The 18992-nt window shown below is 41.3% G+C and overlaps 1 pseudogene; it reads right to left on the bottom strand.

The window, feature by feature from the left end:
* Nucleotides 1-10342: 10342 nt before the first annotated feature.
* LOC123797425 (pre-mRNA-splicing regulator WTAP pseudogene) overlaps nucleotides 10343-18992 on the bottom strand; it is a 47255-nt pseudogene continuing 38605 nt past the window's right edge.

The following is an 18992-nucleotide window of genomic DNA, read 5'->3' as shown; positions in this document are numbered from 1 at the left end:
TTTCCATTGGCAAGAGGCAATAGCAAGCCAGAGAGCAAGGGTTTCCTTTGATCATGTCCCTGTAGGTTGGCTTCCGGGAGCACAGAGAGATCTAGAGGAGCCATCAGAAGCCACAGGACACAGCGACGCTCTCGCTGCCCATCTAGGCCCCCCTTTTACAGCCCAACCCCCACGGCTGAATTCCCTCCGCTAGCTACCACACTTTGGGACAGAGTATTGCCAACCTGCTGGGACTTAGACATGTGCTTCCAGACATCCCTCCCTAGGGTCACCTGCCTATTTACCTGGGACTCAGGCATGCCCCAGTTAGAAGAATAGCTGCGAGACAAGTCCATTTAATTTTTAGGAAGTATGCTGTCATGCAAAGATCATGGACTCCAGTGTCAGAGAGACCTGGGTTCCAAATTCCCACCGGTCATTTTTAGTTGCATGACTTAGATCAAATTAGACTCTCTGAATTTCACCTGTAAAGTATGGCTAATAAAACAAATATTCCCAATTAGATAGTGTCACCTAAAGAATCCGATGAGAGTCTGGATGAAAGTAATTTATAAATTTTACAATATTTTACAAAACTAGCTGGTATCATGCAAATATTAAGGATGTGGCAGGAGCCACCACAATCAAATCATGCAGACGTAACATATTTTCTTAAGAGCACGTAGTAGTTTAATTTCTTTACTTGATCTTATAGAGGAAATTTACTACTTTTTATTATTATGTTAGCATCCCTATTTACATAAATCTTGGCTGGTTGCATAGTATATTTTCCAGGGTTTCTCTAGTCTGTCCTTCCTAAATTGCCTATCTAAACAGGTATGCCAGCTCCGTTTTTCCAAACAGCATCATCAGAGTGTAATGAAAATGGGTCTTCCCTGGAACTATCCTGAACCATCAAATAACAACACACCTCACAATGATTAATGGGGACCCCAAGCTTGAACCATTATGTGACTTTTCCTAAGTCCACAGCTGGTGTGACAGCCCTGGGGTCAGAAGCTGCCCACAGAGAGCTCAGTGTTCTAATATATCCTACTGTTCATCTTCAGCAAGGAGAGCTTTCTTTTCTTAATCTTCCTGAGACCCAACTCACATCTCGGCCACTAAGGGAAGGGGAGGGGTATGTGGCATCCCCTGACTCAAGTTAGGAGGACACTTACGTACAAGCTGAATGTCAACAATGAGAAAGACCAGAATTCCCACTGCAGGGTGGTTTTTTTTCCCCCTTGCATTCAGTATGTATTCGGAGATGCTAAGAGCATTAGGTCCCAATTTAAATTCTTTCTGAAATGGAAGAACATTATTATGAACAGATATTTTTTAGAAATCCAAGTGCCTTCAAATTATCATCTTGCTGTGTTGCAAAGCATTCCAACCCAGAATCTCTGCATCCTGGGAACTGAGCAGGAGAAGCTCTGGACAATTATGCTGCCCATCATCTGCCAATCCAGGACTAGAATAACCTTAAATTCCCACCCAATTTTGCCTTACTGAGATGGCTGATTTTTTTTTTAGCAGTTCTTTTTACAATGTATGACTATACCCGGGCCTCCTACACCTGTTCTGCAGTCTGTCAATTGTCTTAGTTTATCTTTTGTTCTTTTCAGTTTTTATTTATTTATTTATTTGAGGGAGAGAGATAGAGAGCACGTGCGCACAAGTTGGGGGGACAGGCAGGGAGAGAGGGAGAAGCAGGGAGCCAGATGCGGGGCTTGATCCCAGGACCCTGGGATCATGCCCTGAGCTGAAGGCAGACACTTAACCAACTGAGACACTGAGGCACCCCTGTTCTTTTCAATTTTACAGCATTATTGCCTGATCTATAAGTAAAATTCCCTTTTCATAAGCCTCCTGGGCACTCAACCATGCCATCTTCCTTACGCCTGACCACTCACTCCTCTTTGGCCTGTAACATGATGGCTTGCTTCCCCTTCTCCCCTTGGGCGCCCCTGTCATCCTCTTCCCTGCTCAATCTTTTCTAACTGATTGTTCTCAGAATGCCCTTACCTTCCTCCCACTCCTCCTCCCTTGTGGGATGAATCTCCAGAACCTCAGTTCTTGTCCCTTTGCCTTTTCCTCCCACATTTTCTACTATAGAAATGTCAAGCACCACCGCCACCGCCTGGATGCCACCTCTCCCGCTCCTCTGTCTCTGCTGCTCACTGACTATGGGCACTCCAGGGCCACTGCAGTGCCAACTGAACATCCTGCCTGACAGTGTTCTCCCAACTGGAGAGGTGCGGGGTGATCCACTGGGTGCCTCTATTGATTTTCTTTTATCTAGAACTGGAGAGAACTTAAAACTTACATTTAATGTACAATTTGAGAGCACTCCATGTCTATAATGACTTATAAGTATATATAACTCAGCTATTGAATGAGGTGGACTTGATGTAGATGAAATTAAACAAGAACTGGACATTTTTTCACACCACTGGCTTCCAGCAAGCTCTTTGAATTATTCTTTGCAGGCAGGTGGAAGCTGAACCAGGTGTGCTGGTTAATTTTATGTGCCAGTGTGACCGGGCTAAGGGTTGGCCAGGTAGCTGGTAAAACATTATTTCTGGGTGTGTCTGTGAGGGTGTTTCTGGAAAAGACTAGCATTTAATTCAGTACATTGAGGAAAAAAGATGTGCCCTCACCAATGCGGGTGGGCATTATCTAATCCACTGGGGGCCTGAATGGAATGAACAGGTGGAAGTAGGCAAATCTCTTTCTCTTCTTGAGCTGGGGTGTCCATCATTTCCCATCCCTAGACATCAGAGCTTCTGGTTCCCAAGCCTTTGGACTCTATGACTCACACCAGCAGCCCCTAGGTTCTCAGGCCTTTAAACTTGGACTTAACTACACCACTGGCTTTCCTGGTTTTCTAGTTGCAGATGGTAGGTCATGGGACTTCTTGGTCTCCATTAGTGCATAAGCCAATTCTTAGAGTAAATTTTTTCTTTATCTCTGTGTGTGTGTGTGCATATTACATGTATGTCACATCTATCTCTATCCTACTGGCACTGTCCCTCTGCAGAACCCTAACTAATACACCAGCTCCCTGTAGGGCACCTTTCTGACATCAGTCAGAGGTCTCACCTAGTTATCTAGTACTTTCCCTCCCACTTCAGGCCGACGGCGGCTTAGCAGAATGCAGCAGGAAGGAGGTGCATTGAAGGGGTTCAGTTTCCCCAAAGCCCTTCTACTCTTTTTCTCAAGTTCCCTCTGCTTCTTCTGGCTTGGATGGGGGAGAGAGGAGAGAAAGGGCCCCAAGAGTCTCCTCCCTCACATAGCAGCAGAGTGACCCTGATGAAAGTTTAGTTCAAACACATCAACCTCTCTGCTGTTCAGGATCCTCAGTGGCTTCCCATCATGCTTAACGTGAACTTCACCATCCTCGCCGTGGCCTACCGGGCCATGATGATCTGGTCCCAATCACCTCTGACCTCCTCTTCCACCAGCCTCCCTCCCCTCTGGTTCACTCTGCTCTAGCCCTGTTGGCCTCCCACTCTTCCTCAAACATGCCAGGGACCCTCCTGTTTCCATGACTTTGCAATGGCTAGTCCCTCTTCCTGGAATACCCTTCCCACAGATATCCACACAATTAATTCCTTTCCAGTGCAAGTCTTTGTCTGATGTCACCTCCTCAGAAGGTCCTCTCCAGGACCCTCTTTTTAAATACCATATTGTGTACTTATCAATTTTTCTTCTTATCTTTCAGTCCTATGTGTTGGAGAGGATGATGCAGTTTAAAGCAAAAACTCACAACACCCTATTGATGGGAAGTGAAGTAAGATATTATATTTGAACCAGATTTGCAATGAAATAAGCAAAATTGGGCCATTTATAAACATGGCATAAGCAAGCTGAACCATTTACCTTTGACACAGAATAATTTTATGGCCACAATCTACCTGTTCAAATGTCTTTTTCTTCTACTTACCACCCACATTTTCCTCTCCAGGGTGCTACACACTGAGCACATTAGAAGTAATCCTCTACACTAGCCCTTTTCTCCCCTAAAATGTCTTTCTTCTTTCTCTCTGCCTATCCAAATAGACTTCACTGTTTTGTAGGCCTTCTCAAGATTCTCCTTCTCTATGAATCAAGAAAAATGAACTAGTATTCATGAAGCAAGCACATACTATATACCAACAAAACTAACGACAAATGGTTTTAATTCTCCTTACAATCCTATGAGGTAAGTATTACTACCCCAGCAAGTATTACTACCCCATATACTCATGGTGCTCCAATAACTTGCCCAAGGTCCTGTGACTATCAGTGTCGGGATCCAAATGCAATCAGAACACCCCAAACGCCACACATACTCCATGTGGCCATGATATTTCCAGAACTACTCCAACCCGTCTCTGAACCATATTCATATCAGATCCTCTTGAACTTGTCCCTTTCACTGTTGTTTCACTTTGTATGAGTGCATTTCCTGCAGAGCACACGACTGAATGAACTCCTTCGCATTACCATGGAAGCACCTCTTGAACACTGACGGGATGAGCAGAGCCCGTGAAGGAAGCAGAGGAAGAGTGGTTAGTGAGCTGGAGGAGAGCTTGAAGTCCTGAACTGTGACAAAATAGGGAGGCTTGCAATGGAGGAAATAATCCATAAATCCAGACAACGCAGAGAAGGTGAATTCAAAGAGAAATCAGAACTGTCCACTGGCTTTCTCAACGGGAGCAATATCATTTGTGATTTTTGTAAAAGAAAGTTTAGCGGGCTGTTGGAGATAGAAACCAGATCCCTGTGGATTCAAGAGTGAACAGGAGGTGAGGAAAGGGAAGTAGCAAGTATAGAAGTATCTTCTTTCCCGAAATGAATCTTTGAAAAGTGGAGAGAAACTGCATAACATCAAAAGGGAGAACATTTTAAGGACAGGGCCCTATGAAGAAAGAGGGAAGGGAGGGAAAGAACGGAAGAAGCAGAGAAGGAGGGAAAAAAGGGAGAGGAACAGCATGCAGTGATGTTTACGATAATAGGGTTTTTTGCTTATGTCTCTAAAATTCCATGAGATGTTTGCCCTGAGGCTATTACGATTTAGAGCGATATTGAACATGTGACCTTTCAGTAGCTTTTGTGCTCCCGAATCCCTCTGCTCCAACCTCTCCAATTAAAAAGGCTTGAATTATTTAAATTTTCCTAAAAACATTGTATGCAATAGGACTTTCTTTCAGATGTTTGGTTTTTTGCTTTTGCTCTTCAAAACCTTGAAAAAGGGAACGCCGACATGGTGAAGCAGTTGACTTTGGTACCCAGTGCCTCCTGACAACCCTTCGGTACCCCCAGTTCTCAGGCCATCGTGGCAAGCAAACCTTCTGAGAGTAGTGCCAAAGAGAGTGTGGCCAGTCATCTTTCCTGGGAATAGCAAACGCTGTCAGAGGAACATGAAGAGCTAAGGCGTAGAAGCAGATCGTCCGCGATGTAATCTAATTTACCAGTTGCCTTATTTGTAAAGTAAGAGACGTACGAAACCAGGAGTACATACTGTGAGCCTGTGAAATATCACTTGGTATCCACACCGCGTATTTATGGGCCCTTGAGGGATAGAAGCCAAGTTCTGATATCATTACCTCTTCAACATGGCAAAGGTTAAAGCCCTACACCTAAGGTAACTTCAGAGTTTTATATTGCAAAGATGTTGAGGGTATGTTACTTAACGATCACTGTTTGATTTAAAGATACGCGCAGTTTGCTTAGGGCCCTGCGTTGGTCCCCGGCAGTCAGAGCTGCAGCAGTAAAGCACAGGCAGTGACAGATGGTTATTAGCACAAGGAAACCTCCTAAAGGGCTCCAGCAAGCTCACGAGGTCCACACATTGAACCGGAATCAGCGCATTCCCAAAGTTGAGAGGTTTCCAACACTAGAGGGCAAGGGGATTAATGGGAGACAATCAGGGAACAAAGGTCACAGAGCTGCAGGCAGCACAGTCCCAATTTATTAAACAGCCTCTAATTAGGATTGGCCTGGTGCAAATGTACAGGCAGAGCTCAATCAATAGTTCAAACTAGAATTCTGTAACAAAGAGAGAGAGAGAGAGGGAGAGAGGGAGAGAGGGAGAGAGAGAGAGAGAGAGAGAGAGAGAGAGAGAGAGAGAAAGGCTCCACTCCAGAAACCTCAGAAACCTTCAAACTCCTGGGAGGGGGCATCTTTTTTGGCCAGTGTAATACTGTTGTTTTTATGACATCCTATTTTTTTTTCTCAGTCTTCCAGTTCTTGGGCATTTTCTATGTAAGTAATATTGACAGCTTTTAATTTTTAAAAATTAACTCTAATTAAAACTTCTAAAAAAAGGGCCACGATAGGGACCCGACAGTTCCCCTAGTGGTTGTGACACTAAAGCAAAGGAGAGCAGTGAGGCAAAGAACCATCTATTCTTACTCCAAAGCGCTCCTAAATGCCGTCTAACATGTATGTACTCATAGTATTTATACACACACACAATTTCCTAATGGTAACTTAAGAAGAGTAAGTCCCAAGTAGAAAACTATAGGAGAAATTAGAAGTGGATATAAATCATTCCTGAAATAAAATGCTAACACAGGAATCAAACGAATAACCAGGAAACAAGCCTTTAGTCATTAATCTACTGTCTCCCCACAGAAAGGCAGGTAGCATCTTTTAAACTCAGGGCAGGTGCCAGGTGATTAATTAGAAAAGGCCTCCAAGAAATCCACGGAATAATACCTCATGGAAATACTTTCTATCTGCAAAGATATAAAGGTGAGGGTGCCTCATGCCTTGAACAACGGAGCTGGGCTGCTGGTGAAGAGGGTGGGGAGAAGCCAATGATGTAACTCAGACCGGCATCCCAGGAAACAGTTGGGAAGCTTATTATTGTTACTTCCTTTCTATCTAAGGGGATGGGAAGGAGGCTGTGGTTGAATCACACGCACACAAAACGTAGCACATAGCTGTTATCTTCAAACTTTAAACAGGCATAAGATATATACCAACAGAACAGGAAACAGCCATAAGAAAACCCATAAAGTTGCTATGGCATAATTAAGGCCAAATGGCAAACAAAATAAATAAATACAATGTCAGTTCTTTTCAATAAAAATATCATATAAAGTCTAATCCACATGGGCTCAATACTGTAAGAGGGAAGGTGTCTTTCTTGTAAATATAGTTTTTACGAGGCAAAGTTTTAAGAGGAAATACCACTACTTGAAATGCTTTCTTAACGGCCTGAATTCCACTTAACACAGTTTGTCACTAACCCAATCATCAACCGGATGGCCTGGAAATACAGGTGTCTATTCGAGGGTCTTAAATGATCTGAGGATTCAGAGATTTAGAGCTTCCCAGTTCTGTGTCCGAGGCATGATGGTGGCGAAAGATGGACAAACCGCTCTGACTTCTGTGCATTTGGAAGCTGCACCTGACTCCAGCCTCGCTGCTGTGTGTCCGAAGCAGAAAGGTCCTGAGAGGCTCAGAGCCCAGCGATAACTAGCAACACAACACAACTTGCGACAGATTGAACGCATCTCCTCACTGGAGGCAGTTACCGGGCTACTTCAGAGCACGCTAAAGAAATTTGGCTGGTCAGTATGAAGAGGGAATTATCTGGAGAACTGTATAAAGGTGTAAAAATGTCATAGCACTTCTGTTCTTTGCGATATTTTTCTTTAAAATAAGTCCAGAAGAACAGTAAGTAGACTTAGGTCAGACTTTGGGCACTCTGCATAGCAGCCTTCAAATAAGGTCTGTTTTGAACTAAAAAACTGAATCTCTTCTCTGAAAAAATGAACTTTAGGTCACTGAAGTCTCTGGGAAACTCATTTTAACATAAAGACATACATAGAATGAGGTGGAGCCGTCTTGAATTCCTGCTGGACGGCTGAACTACTAAAATATCATATGGGCAGGCAGTAAAAAAATCCATAGAAGGGATTTGAGGACTTGCTGACAAGTAAGCATAATTTTGATCTTCCCTGACTTAAGGAGCTTTCTTAACAAATGGTCCATCTTTGGGGTCTCAGGTTTAAACAAGGGCCATCAATAAATCTCTTAGGGTGGGGAGGGGACGGGGGGTGGGGGACAGTAGTGACCAGCCTTTCCGCTATGAAAAGTTTGTCTTAGGGTTTGTCCATGATGGTGTTTTAGTCACACACAGGCTAATCCCTAATGGCAATGAAATAGGATGGCTCCCAGGCTATGAAGAACCACAGGGGAAACAACTGCTGTTGGAAAACTGGTAAGCAGGGGCATAATCATTCTCTTATTTTACCCTCCTTTTCGGGGCCAGTCAAGAAATACGATCTAAAAATCACGTTTTTCCCTTCAGCTTAACTGGATTGTATATTTTACTGCCCAGTGGCTTATGCAATAAATGTTACTGAAAGGACTAATTTAAGATCTGAATTTATTTTAATTAGTCTTTGTAATACTGCAGCAGATGTGAGTCTGCTTATATGCAACCTGTACTGGCTGAGAATCTCAATGAAGTCGCAACATTGTCCATGGCTGGAGAAGACCGTTTTAAATAACATGAACAGGAAGAGGAAGTCAAAGGAACAGGGAAAGAAGGAAGCAGGCGTGTGTGGTTTTGGACATGTTTCCTGTGCACATGCAGCCGGTTACGGTGGGGTCGTGGCGTGGTATTAATAACTGACAGCTACTGTTAACTCCTACGGAAGAGTAGATAACCTTACGTGGAATCCATACTCAGAACCTGGGTTGCGGAGTAATGAGTCCCCCTGGAATGAAAGCTTCGGCCTTCTTTGTTGTAACTATTGATCTACTGTAGAGGCCTGATGTGATTTAGATGAGGGAGGAAGAGATAATGGCATTGATTATTCTATTTGGGAAGCAGACTAAGATAGAACTAAGGTACAATACATGAACAGAAAAAAAAAACCCACTCAATCATTCCTTGTCTTTTCTTTGCAGTCCAAGGCAACACAAGTTGTCATAGTAACAGGGGAATACATCTTGATAAACAAGTAGCTTTGAATTTCAGGGACACTTTGGTGTAACAAAACCCTAACATTGTTTTGCTGTCCATGGATGACAGTCCTGGCAAAGCCCTGGATGGTGGCCTACCAGTGAGGCGTGAACTTGAGGGACCAAGTGCTCACTCAGGGAGAAGACCAATGGAGGTCTCCCTTTCTCACTTCATTAGGTAAAAATGTCTTTGATTCAAAACTGGACTGTGTAATGTAATGAATGCAATTGGGCCCATCTAGACAGTTTGGCATAGTTCAGTTTCTCAAATGGGGATGGAGAGGCTGAGGGGTGGGGGGTTTTACCCCCAGGGGACATTTGGTAATGTCTGGAGCCAGCCTGGATTGTCATGACTGAGAGTGGTGGTACAACTTTTATCTGGTGGGTAGGTCCCAGGGATGGTGTCAAACATCCTACGATGCACAAAGCAGCCGACGCCACAGAGGATTATCCAGCGCAAAACATCAATAGTGCCAATTTCGAGAAAGCTTGCTCTAGTTTATTTCATGACAGAATTTCCTAGAATTTGTTTAGAATTGTTCACCAAAAAGCTGCTCAAATGCTTAATAGATTGCCTCGGGACAAGAATCCAAGAGAAAAACAAAAATGTAAAGCATGATCCTTGTGTTTTTTGCCTGGGTCTTATCAGACTCTAATGGCCTCACTGTCATCTGCTTGAAAGCTGTTTCAGCTACAGCAAAACACTGCTAAGCACCCCCCCCCCCCGTTAACCCCAGCCACTGCATTCTGGGGAGAAAATGAAGAGGTGGAATAATGGCCTTGACTTCCACTGGGTTAATAGTCCAGGCCTGAATAACACTAACTGATAGAATGGGATAGATTTAGAATGTCTTTCCTGTGACAAGCAGAGAACGGGAAGGACCAGAGAGGAATTGTGTCACGATGTTCTGGAATACAGAGTCAGACAGAACCAAGATCTTAGCTGTTGGAATAAGCTGCTGTGGAGTCAGTCTAGCAGCTCTGAGCTCGGACTCGTCAGGTGACAGAGCTGGCTGTAGCACATAAAGAGGTGGGATTCTGAAGCAAGCTCAAGTTCTCCTGAGTGCTTATTGTCTCACTTGCGAAGTGGGCTTACTGGTAATCTTCCTCATACACTTATGACGACTTTGTGGTATACTGCAGTTATTTTTGGTTCTAATGACCTATTTTGCAGTTGAGAAAATCACAGGTCAGCAGCACGGATTAAAGGCAAACAGCAAGTCCAGGGGGGCCTGGGTGGCTCTGTCGGTTAAGCATCTGACTCTTGATTTCAGCCAAGGTCATGATCTCAGGGTTGTGGAATCAAGCCTCCTGTCAGGCTCCTCACTCAATGGGGAATCTGCTAGAGATTCTCTTTCTCCTTCTACATGTGCACTCTCTCTCAAATAAAGACTTAAAAAAAAAAAAAGGTAAAGAGCAAGTCTGAAAAAGCCAGAGCTACACATGAAATCTGGCCCAAGGTCAGGGTTCTGCCCATAACGCGGGTCACACGTCTCTTTCCTTTGATTCCCGTGAACACTCCTACTGCATCAGCACTGGATATACATCAGCACCCATCGGGCACCAGGTACTATTCTGGGTCCTGGGGACACATACACAAGTAAGACATAAGCACTAGAATCATGGTATGGGTGAAGTGTGAAGGGAACATGGGCTGGGATTACATGTTTGGCCGCATGGGGTTGGGCTGATTTAAAGCTGAGATCGTCATTGAACTGGGCTCTGTATAATGAAAAAAGTAGGCATGGGGTGGAGCAGGGAAGCCCCAGAATCTCCAGAAACAGCAAAATGTAATGTTTGGGATGCCAGTAGGTGGGCAGATAATTACAGGATTCAATAGGATGTTACATATTCCGTCTTTTATGAATGGAAATACCTTATGCTGATATAAAACTACAGTTTACAAAGCATTCCCATATGCTCTGCTACCACTGCTACTAAATCATGATGAAATGAACATTTATTGAGAGCTTACTATGTACCAGGAGCAATGGTAAACATTTTACAAGAACCAGCTTGTGTATTTTAAGCAAGCAAACACAATCTATCAGGAAGACACTACTATCATTGTGAGGAAGGAAATTATCAATTAATTTATTAATTATGAAGAAATTTTAAAAAAGGGGGATTTGGTGACTTGCCAAAAATTACATCCTAGTTAATAGCATGCTTTGGCTGAAAGAAGGATCTTTTGACTCCATGTCAGTGCTGTCTTAATTAACAGTTATGTATACGTCTTACATCTTCTCTTTCCTCCTTACATGTTCATCCCTCTCTAGACTCTAAATTCTCTGAGGGCAAGGACTATCTGTCATTTTGTGTCCCTGCAGTTTGGGTAGGGGTGGGAGATAGAGATGGAGACTTAAGTGTCTAGAGGAGAATCAAGACTTAAGATATGTTGGTGGAATTTAATAAAGATTTAGCACTGGAAATTATCTCAAGGGAGTACTCTCCTTTAAAAGGTATTGGTAAAAATAAAATGATCCCGAATATGAAAGAACCAGCTCAATCTGAAAAAGAGCAATGACTGTAGTCTTTATCGATGGTAGAATTAATAGAGAGAACTCTGAATATTCCCTTGTTTGCCCAACCTAAACTACTTTCTCAGGTTCAGGCCATAAGAGTGAGATTCCAACAAGTTTTCATCAGCACATGTGCCCCCAGCAAGGCTTTGAATGAATGAAAACTTTTCTAAATACTGAGCTTTGCTTGCTGGGAAGTAAGAGAAGTTATTTTAATAATGCTGCCAGTAGTTCAGTAAGGACTGAACTAAAGAGTTCAAGGCTCCCCTGGCCTGGTGCCCATTAGACTCGTGGGCCTCTAGATATATGTGAGTGTCTGATAACTCAGAGAGCAGGTGGCAACAACAGGGATTTTCTCTCTTGTATCTGGTTCTTTTAGACTAGTGTTCAAATAAATTTTAATACTTGAAAATTATAAACACTTAGATCACATACTGATTGTGATATTATGATCAACATTTTGATTTCAGGGACTTGCATCAGGTTCTTGGGTTCTTGATGGGAGGGGTTGAGGATGTGTACATGTGGGAGCGTTGTGAATTACTGTGGCCAGGGAGAGGATGTAGTAGGTCATATTTTCCAAGATGGCCACATCAAGGTCTTTCATCCTACATACTCTTCTTTGAGTATCTTCTCTTGATATCTATATGCCTCTCATCAAGAAGTGGAGTTAATGTTCCCTTTGAATTTGAGCAGGCCTGGGACTAGAAAGGAAGTGATGTAATTTCTGAGGCAAGTTCATAAAAGAAGATAGAGCTTCAACATGGTCTCTCTTGGGATACTAGCTCTGGGAACTCAGCTGCTGTGCTATGAGGAAGCAGAGGCCACCTGCAAGTGATCTGGCCGAAAGCCCCAGCTAAGAGCTCAACAAATAATCACTATCAATTGCCAGGCACAGGAGTCCTTTGAGGTGACTCCAGTTCTAGCCACTGACTGCAACTGCATGAGAGACCCCAAGTGAGACCCATAGCTGAACCCAATCAACCCCAGGACCATAAGAGATAATACTGTTTTAGCCACTTAGTTTTGGGATGATGTGTCATACAGCAATAAGTAACTGGAACAACAAGTTCACTCACTTCCTATACTGTGTTCACTTTTATAGATTTAACATCTTTTATGCTTTTGGTATATGTAACATACATATATTACGTGAGAAGAAGCCAGTGATATGATATATAAAACCTTTAGAAAGGTTTGCTATACTCTTGGGTTTTATATATATGTATATACATATATACACACATACATACGTATGTATGTACATACATATATATATATATAGAGAGAGAGAGAGAGAGAGAGAGAATGAATCTGAAAGCATGCCTCAGACAGTTCCAAATACTGCATCATAATTTCTCAAATTTAATTTAGAACTTTGCATTTCTGCTGACATTCTTGTTTCTTATTTTTTGCTGAAATTGGTTTTTAATGATAATCTTACTGCTTGTGGGCATTTAAACTATGAATTCTGAGATTAGCAGTGGAAGTTGAGTTAGAGAGATCTCATCATATTCAGGTAGCTGAACAGCCAAGCAAATCACACCGTGAACTGTCACCCTTACTGCTGATAAATATCTTTAATCCCTTTCAAATACATTCCACTTCCAAGGCTATTCATAATACGGTTTTCCCCCCATCATCAATTCTATTCATGTAGGTTGCCAAAGCCCCCCAAATTATTCTCCCTTTCAATAAATTATCAGAATATAAGTAGTAATATATCAAAGGTGTACTTGACCCAGGTTCTTACTGTCTCTCAATGGAGCAGGTTAAAAAAAGTACCTCTACTTCTATGGTATGAAGACACAGGCAAAATCATATATACGGTCAATACAAGTCCTATGAATTGGATTCAGGGGAAAGACTTCTCTCTCTCTAAATTGGGTTCAATCACCCAAATGGTAGGGCAAGTGAAAGAGAAATAGCAATGAGAATGGGCTGATGCTGGCATCAAGCTGAGGCCAGTTAATTGAGCGTTAGTTGATAGTGCTGGGTCCAGATTGCTTACGGCATACGGTGCAGCCATAACCTGACTCCTGGAAAGAATTTTCAAGATTCCAATGATAATTTAACCCTGCAGACTAAGTCCTCAGCCATTTCCACTGGCTCCCTGTCTAATTGCTCTACAGTTAAAAAAATAACACTCAAATAAAAAGAAAATACAACCACACAAGAGCTCAGTGGTAGTTAAATCTGAACAAGGCATATGCTGAGCTGCTAGCCCTTGGGGTTACAGATGAAATTCAGTTCCTGTTCTGAAGCTCAAGATATAGATGTATTATATTAATTTGCTAGAGTTGCTGTAATGACTTGGCTTAAACATCAGAAATGTACTGTCTCACAGTTCTGGGGGCCAGAAGTCCGAGATCAAAGTGCAACAAAAAAGCTTTGCTTGACCAAACTTTAGCCAATCTTCTCAAAGTTCTCCTAGCCCATCTGTGCACTTCCTTGTAAAACGTGTTTTTAGCAAGAATCCTGCTAGGCCGTGTTTTTAGCAAGAATCCAGCCTTGATATCTGATCAGGTTCCTCATGCTCCACCATCCCCTGGTGATAGATATCTAACCCTGGCCTATCTTCAGCAAAAAAACCCCATTAAGTTTATTTAGCCAGAACCTCACCCTTACCCCTAATGTTCCTTTTGGTAATTTTCCATCCACTGATCCCCATCCTGTAACTTGGCTGTAAATTCCCCCTTGCTCATGCTGTGTTTGGAGTTGAGCCCAAACTCTCTCCACTGTAAAATCCCACCACACTGGTCTCCATGCCTATTGTGATGGTCCTGAATCCTTACCGTCTTCACTACTTGTCACTGAATATATTATTTTCTTTAAAGGGTGCTGGTGGAGTTGGTTCCTTCTGAGGGCTGTGAGGGAAGGTCTATTCCAGGACTTCCTTCTTGGTTTGTAGATGGCCGTCTTCCCATTCACATGGCATTCCCCCTATGTGTGTGTCTCTGTGTTCAAATTTCCCCTTTCTATAAGGAAAAACCAGTCACATTGAATTAGGGTCCCACCCTAAGGACCTCACTTTAGCTTGATTACCTTGTAAAGACCCAATATCCAAAAAAGGCTATCTTCTGAGGTCCTGGGGATTAGAACTTCAACATATGAATTTTGGGGGAAGGGAGGCACAATTTCACCCATAGCAAGTATGATGGTCAAGTAAAGAAAGAAAGTGCAGTGCAAAAAACACAATAACAGGAGGCCTTGCAGTCTTTCTGGAAAGTCAAGGCACACACAATTAAGACATAATTCAGCAGTATTTAGTACAGATTCAGAGACTTCTAGCATGACACTGCCTTCAATATCAGGGCTCAAAAGGGATCCCCAGAATTGTACATGCTCCTTGCAAGGCCACCTCTGAGTTGCCCCACAATACTTATGGTATTCTCACTACTTTCTGCCCAGAGGCTTCAAGACCGATGTCGCCATGGCTGCTGCCCCTAATCCTGCTTGCCACCATTTGAAGCCGGGCTCTCCCCTCATCTCCTGCATGCTAACTCCCATCAGGCTGTGGGAAGCCTTCTTCTGCACCTTCTGGAAAACACAATCTGTCGCTGGCAAAATACCCATACCCTTGACCTCTTTTCTGAATATTCTCTTCATTTTTGCCTGTCTGAATCTTGGTACCACCAAGCAGGCTGTTTCCCGAGCCACTCTCAGTTGGTAGCCATTTTTCTCCTACAGCCCTCTTCTCATTAGATCCAGAAGTGAGGTACAAGTCCTTCTTGCTCCTTCTAGATTCTTCTTGTTTTTCCTTAAAAATAAATACTGTTGAATCTTATGTCTTCATGGTATTACCTTGTAGTTATCTACCAACTCCCAGGGCAATCTCTCTTACTTCTTGAAGATTTGAGCTCCTGGCTCACTCTTTAGAAAACTACTCCTATTATAACTCATGATGTGTTTTATATCCATGTAGGAAAGTCTTCCAAAACCTTGGCCTCTCAGTTTCTTGGTCTCCTCTCTTCCAATTATCTTGCTCCCCACTTACCTCAGTCATGTGACTCCCATCATCATCATACCTAAGCCTTGCCATTTTCAATACCCGTGAGATAATTTTACCTTCAACATCCCATTCTATTCCATACCACGACCTCATATATTTCATGCCCATTCCTGCAACTTGGCTGTAAATTCCCACTTGCCCATTCCAATCCTTCATTCCTGTCAGCTCTGATAGTTCAATACTCATTTTTCACTGTTCCTCACCCTTTCCTGATGACCTCACTCATCTCCATGTCCTTAATTCCTTATTCAGCTGAAATGTCACGGACAATCAGTAGAGTGACTCCTTTACTTACATCTTTTAACACCCTCATCCTCTCATTTTGATACACCAGCAGAACAAATGTTAAACCTTCTTAAATTCACCTCTCCACCTATTCCACACCTGCATGAGGATATAGAAAACACAGCCCATGTTTACTGGGCTGACTTCAAATCCATGCCTTTATACTTCTTTTCTGTTCTTTCCTCATCCAACCCCCGGTGACTTTATTCAGCTTCACAGCTCAATATTTCTTGGAAATTTGGCATTAGGGAACACAACTCCTTTTTGTCATGATACAAAACTCATTTTATATGTGAAGGGTAAAAGTTATTTTAAAGGGGGAAAAGTTATTCTTCTTTAAAGACAAAATTCTCCCTGAGAAGTCTTTTACTAGTTACTTCTGTGATTGCAGTTTAAGAAGTAGTTCATAAAAATTCAGAAACTTTAGGCAACTGAGATTTTACTCCTACTGATGAATCTGAAAGATCCCGTAGTTGATACTCTAAAAATCAGTCCTTCAAGAAATGTGGTTCATCAATTTCTTTTTAGAAGAAGATGTCACCACTTACCATTCCTAGTTTTCTCTCAGGCAAAGTGCTGTTCTGCTTTGGACATACTTAATGGGCCAGTCATAGTTACTCAAAATGTATAAATGCAAACTGATGATAATGTCTTCCACTTAACATCATCTCTGTTTTCAAGCACGAAATGTGAATTTGAGATTTGAGAAAAAGCACTTATATGTCATGTATATGTATTTTTTTTTCATTGTCTCTGTGTGTGTGTGTGTGTTTGCTTTTGCTTTTTTAGAGAGATTGATTTCCAGTTGTAGTTTGACTTGCATTCCTTTCTTCTCTTAGGAAGTTTAATACCTGATTCTAATCTAAACTCCCCATTTGTGTACAAAAAAATGACTGAAGTGTAACTGTGGACCCCTTCCTTAATCCTGAAACAAACTAATTACCTACTCAAAGATTCTCCTTCCCCTATTGATGTGCTTCATGGGTTTCCCAACATAGAATAGGATTTACTTGTTTAAATCAAATACTTTCCTTTATAGCACTGCAAACTGCTTTCTGGTCCCAGCCTGTCATTGTGATAGACATTGCTGCTGAAAAGTGTGATTCTCTAGAATTTAATGGAAAAAAATGATAAAACACATATTGATGAATTTTGTTGATATTAAAATAAGTGACTTTTAAATAAAACTTTATAACTATTTTCAAGGTAAATATTGGGGAAAGATGGTGGTTTCAATACTGGAAAAGCATATTTCCATTTCCTTAAATTCCCAATTCCCTTCTACAAACAAAGGAATGCATAACATCCCTAGTGGTCACAAAAAGTACCTGAAACTGGGTCTACCTGGAGGATACAGAGCCTGTTATCTCGGTTTTAATAGTTCCAGTGAATCTGTTGGTTTTTCATCTAAGATGCTCACATCTCTTAAGTATGAGAAGGGTATAAAAATTAAATAGGCAATACTTGGACAAATTTGGAATTTATTATTCATAGTCAAATCATTAAGATCTTTTCTGTCCTTTTCATCTTAAAGAAATTTTCATATTTTGCTTAGACTTCTAGATAGTGTATATATATTTTCTGCTCCTATTAAACTGATTATATAAGTTAAAAAAATCATTAGTGTGGTAAATTTCATTAATAAATGCTAACATTAACAGATGTTAACATTAAACATTGTCTGCCTTGTAAAAAAAACATTCTTATCATACAGTATTATCATTTTTATGTACTGTTAGATTAAAACTGTTAATATTTACTTAGGATTTTTGCCTCTATTTGCATGAGAGAGATTAGTCAATAATTATTTCCTTCTAATAACCATCTTTTGTAACTATTTTGGTAACAAGGTTATCATAGCACCATAAAATGGCTCAGGAGTACACATCTGTATATGATTCAAATTATGTATTTCTTAAATGTTTGGTAGACTTTCCCCCTTCAAACAATGTGGACTAGAATTTTCTTTCTTGGAGACTTTTAACCTCTTTGTTTTTGATGTTTTGCATCTTCATTATGATCTTTTTAAGTGTGGATTTCTTTGTGTTTATTTATTCTGTTTTGGATTTTGTGGCTTCCTGATTCTGAGGATTAGTATTTTCTCCATTCTTTATATACTGTCCTCCCAACACTCTAATTATATTTGCGTTATTCCTTCTTAAATTCTCCACATTTCCCAATTTGTCCTTTATATTTTCCATCTTCTTGCCTTTCTGTGCTGTAATCTGAAATTTTCCTTTTAATCTATTCTTCAATTTTCTAGTTCTCTCTTCAGCTGTGTCTAACCCTCTGTTGATTTTAGTTCCATTCATTATTTATTTATTGTTTTATTTCTAGAAGTTCTATTTAGTTCTCTTTCAAACATGCTTGGTTATTTATTTATTTATTTATTTATTTATTTATTTATTTAAGAAGGCTCCATGCCTGGTGTGGGGCTTGAACTCACAACCATAAGATCAAGACCAGAGCTGAGATCAAGAGTTGGATGCTTAACCAACTGATCCACCCAGGCACCCTATCCTTGGTTAGTTTTTAAAGTCTTTTGCTTCTGGCACACACTTTCACTTCTATATTTTATTTCTTTAAACATATTAAGCATACTCATTTTATATTTTGTTTCTGATAATCATAGAATCTAAAGTCTTGCTTATGGAGTCTTGTTTGCTCATGTGTTTAGGTTTTCCACTGTAAGCTCATTACAAACTGTCCATGACATTTCTTTGAAGGCTAGGTTGCAGGTGGGTTTCCATACAGAATTTGTATCTGTCTCTGTAAAGTTACTGATGGAATCTTCAACCCAGAACAGCTGTAAAGTGCATTCCCAACTTGAAGTTTGTGAATGACTGGTGAGCATGAATTTGGTTGGTAAACTCATCTAATGTCTGCTGTTGTTAGAGATATTGAGGGAAAATGTTTTCCTCCCAGTGCCAATTTTCCTGTTCTACCCAGATAGGCAGTTTTCGTTGTTTCTCCTAGGATATAGATGAATGTTGAAGGGCTAGTTTTTTTCTAGTTTGCCTTTACACTTTATGCTAGGAGATATTCCTATTAAATTCACCATCCTGGGAGAGATTCTCTTAGTCTGTAACTCCTGTTCACCCTGAGATCACAAAGGTCAAGATCAACTTGAGCAAACATACTCAGGGTAAATGCTGGCTTCAGTAATCAGCTCACATCTCCTGTTCTTTCTTTGAGTAGTTTTTGATGTCTGTGAATTTTTAACA

Source organism: Ursus americanus, chromosome 11 (genome assembly GCF_024610735.1).
Source record: "Ursus americanus isolate L20-20 chromosome 11, mUrsAme1.1.p, whole genome shotgun sequence".
NCBI classification, from domain to species: domain Eukaryota; kingdom Metazoa; phylum Chordata; class Mammalia; order Carnivora; family Ursidae; genus Ursus; species Ursus americanus.
Note: the sequence above shows the minus strand (reverse complement) of the source record. Positions and strands in the feature narration are given on the sequence as shown.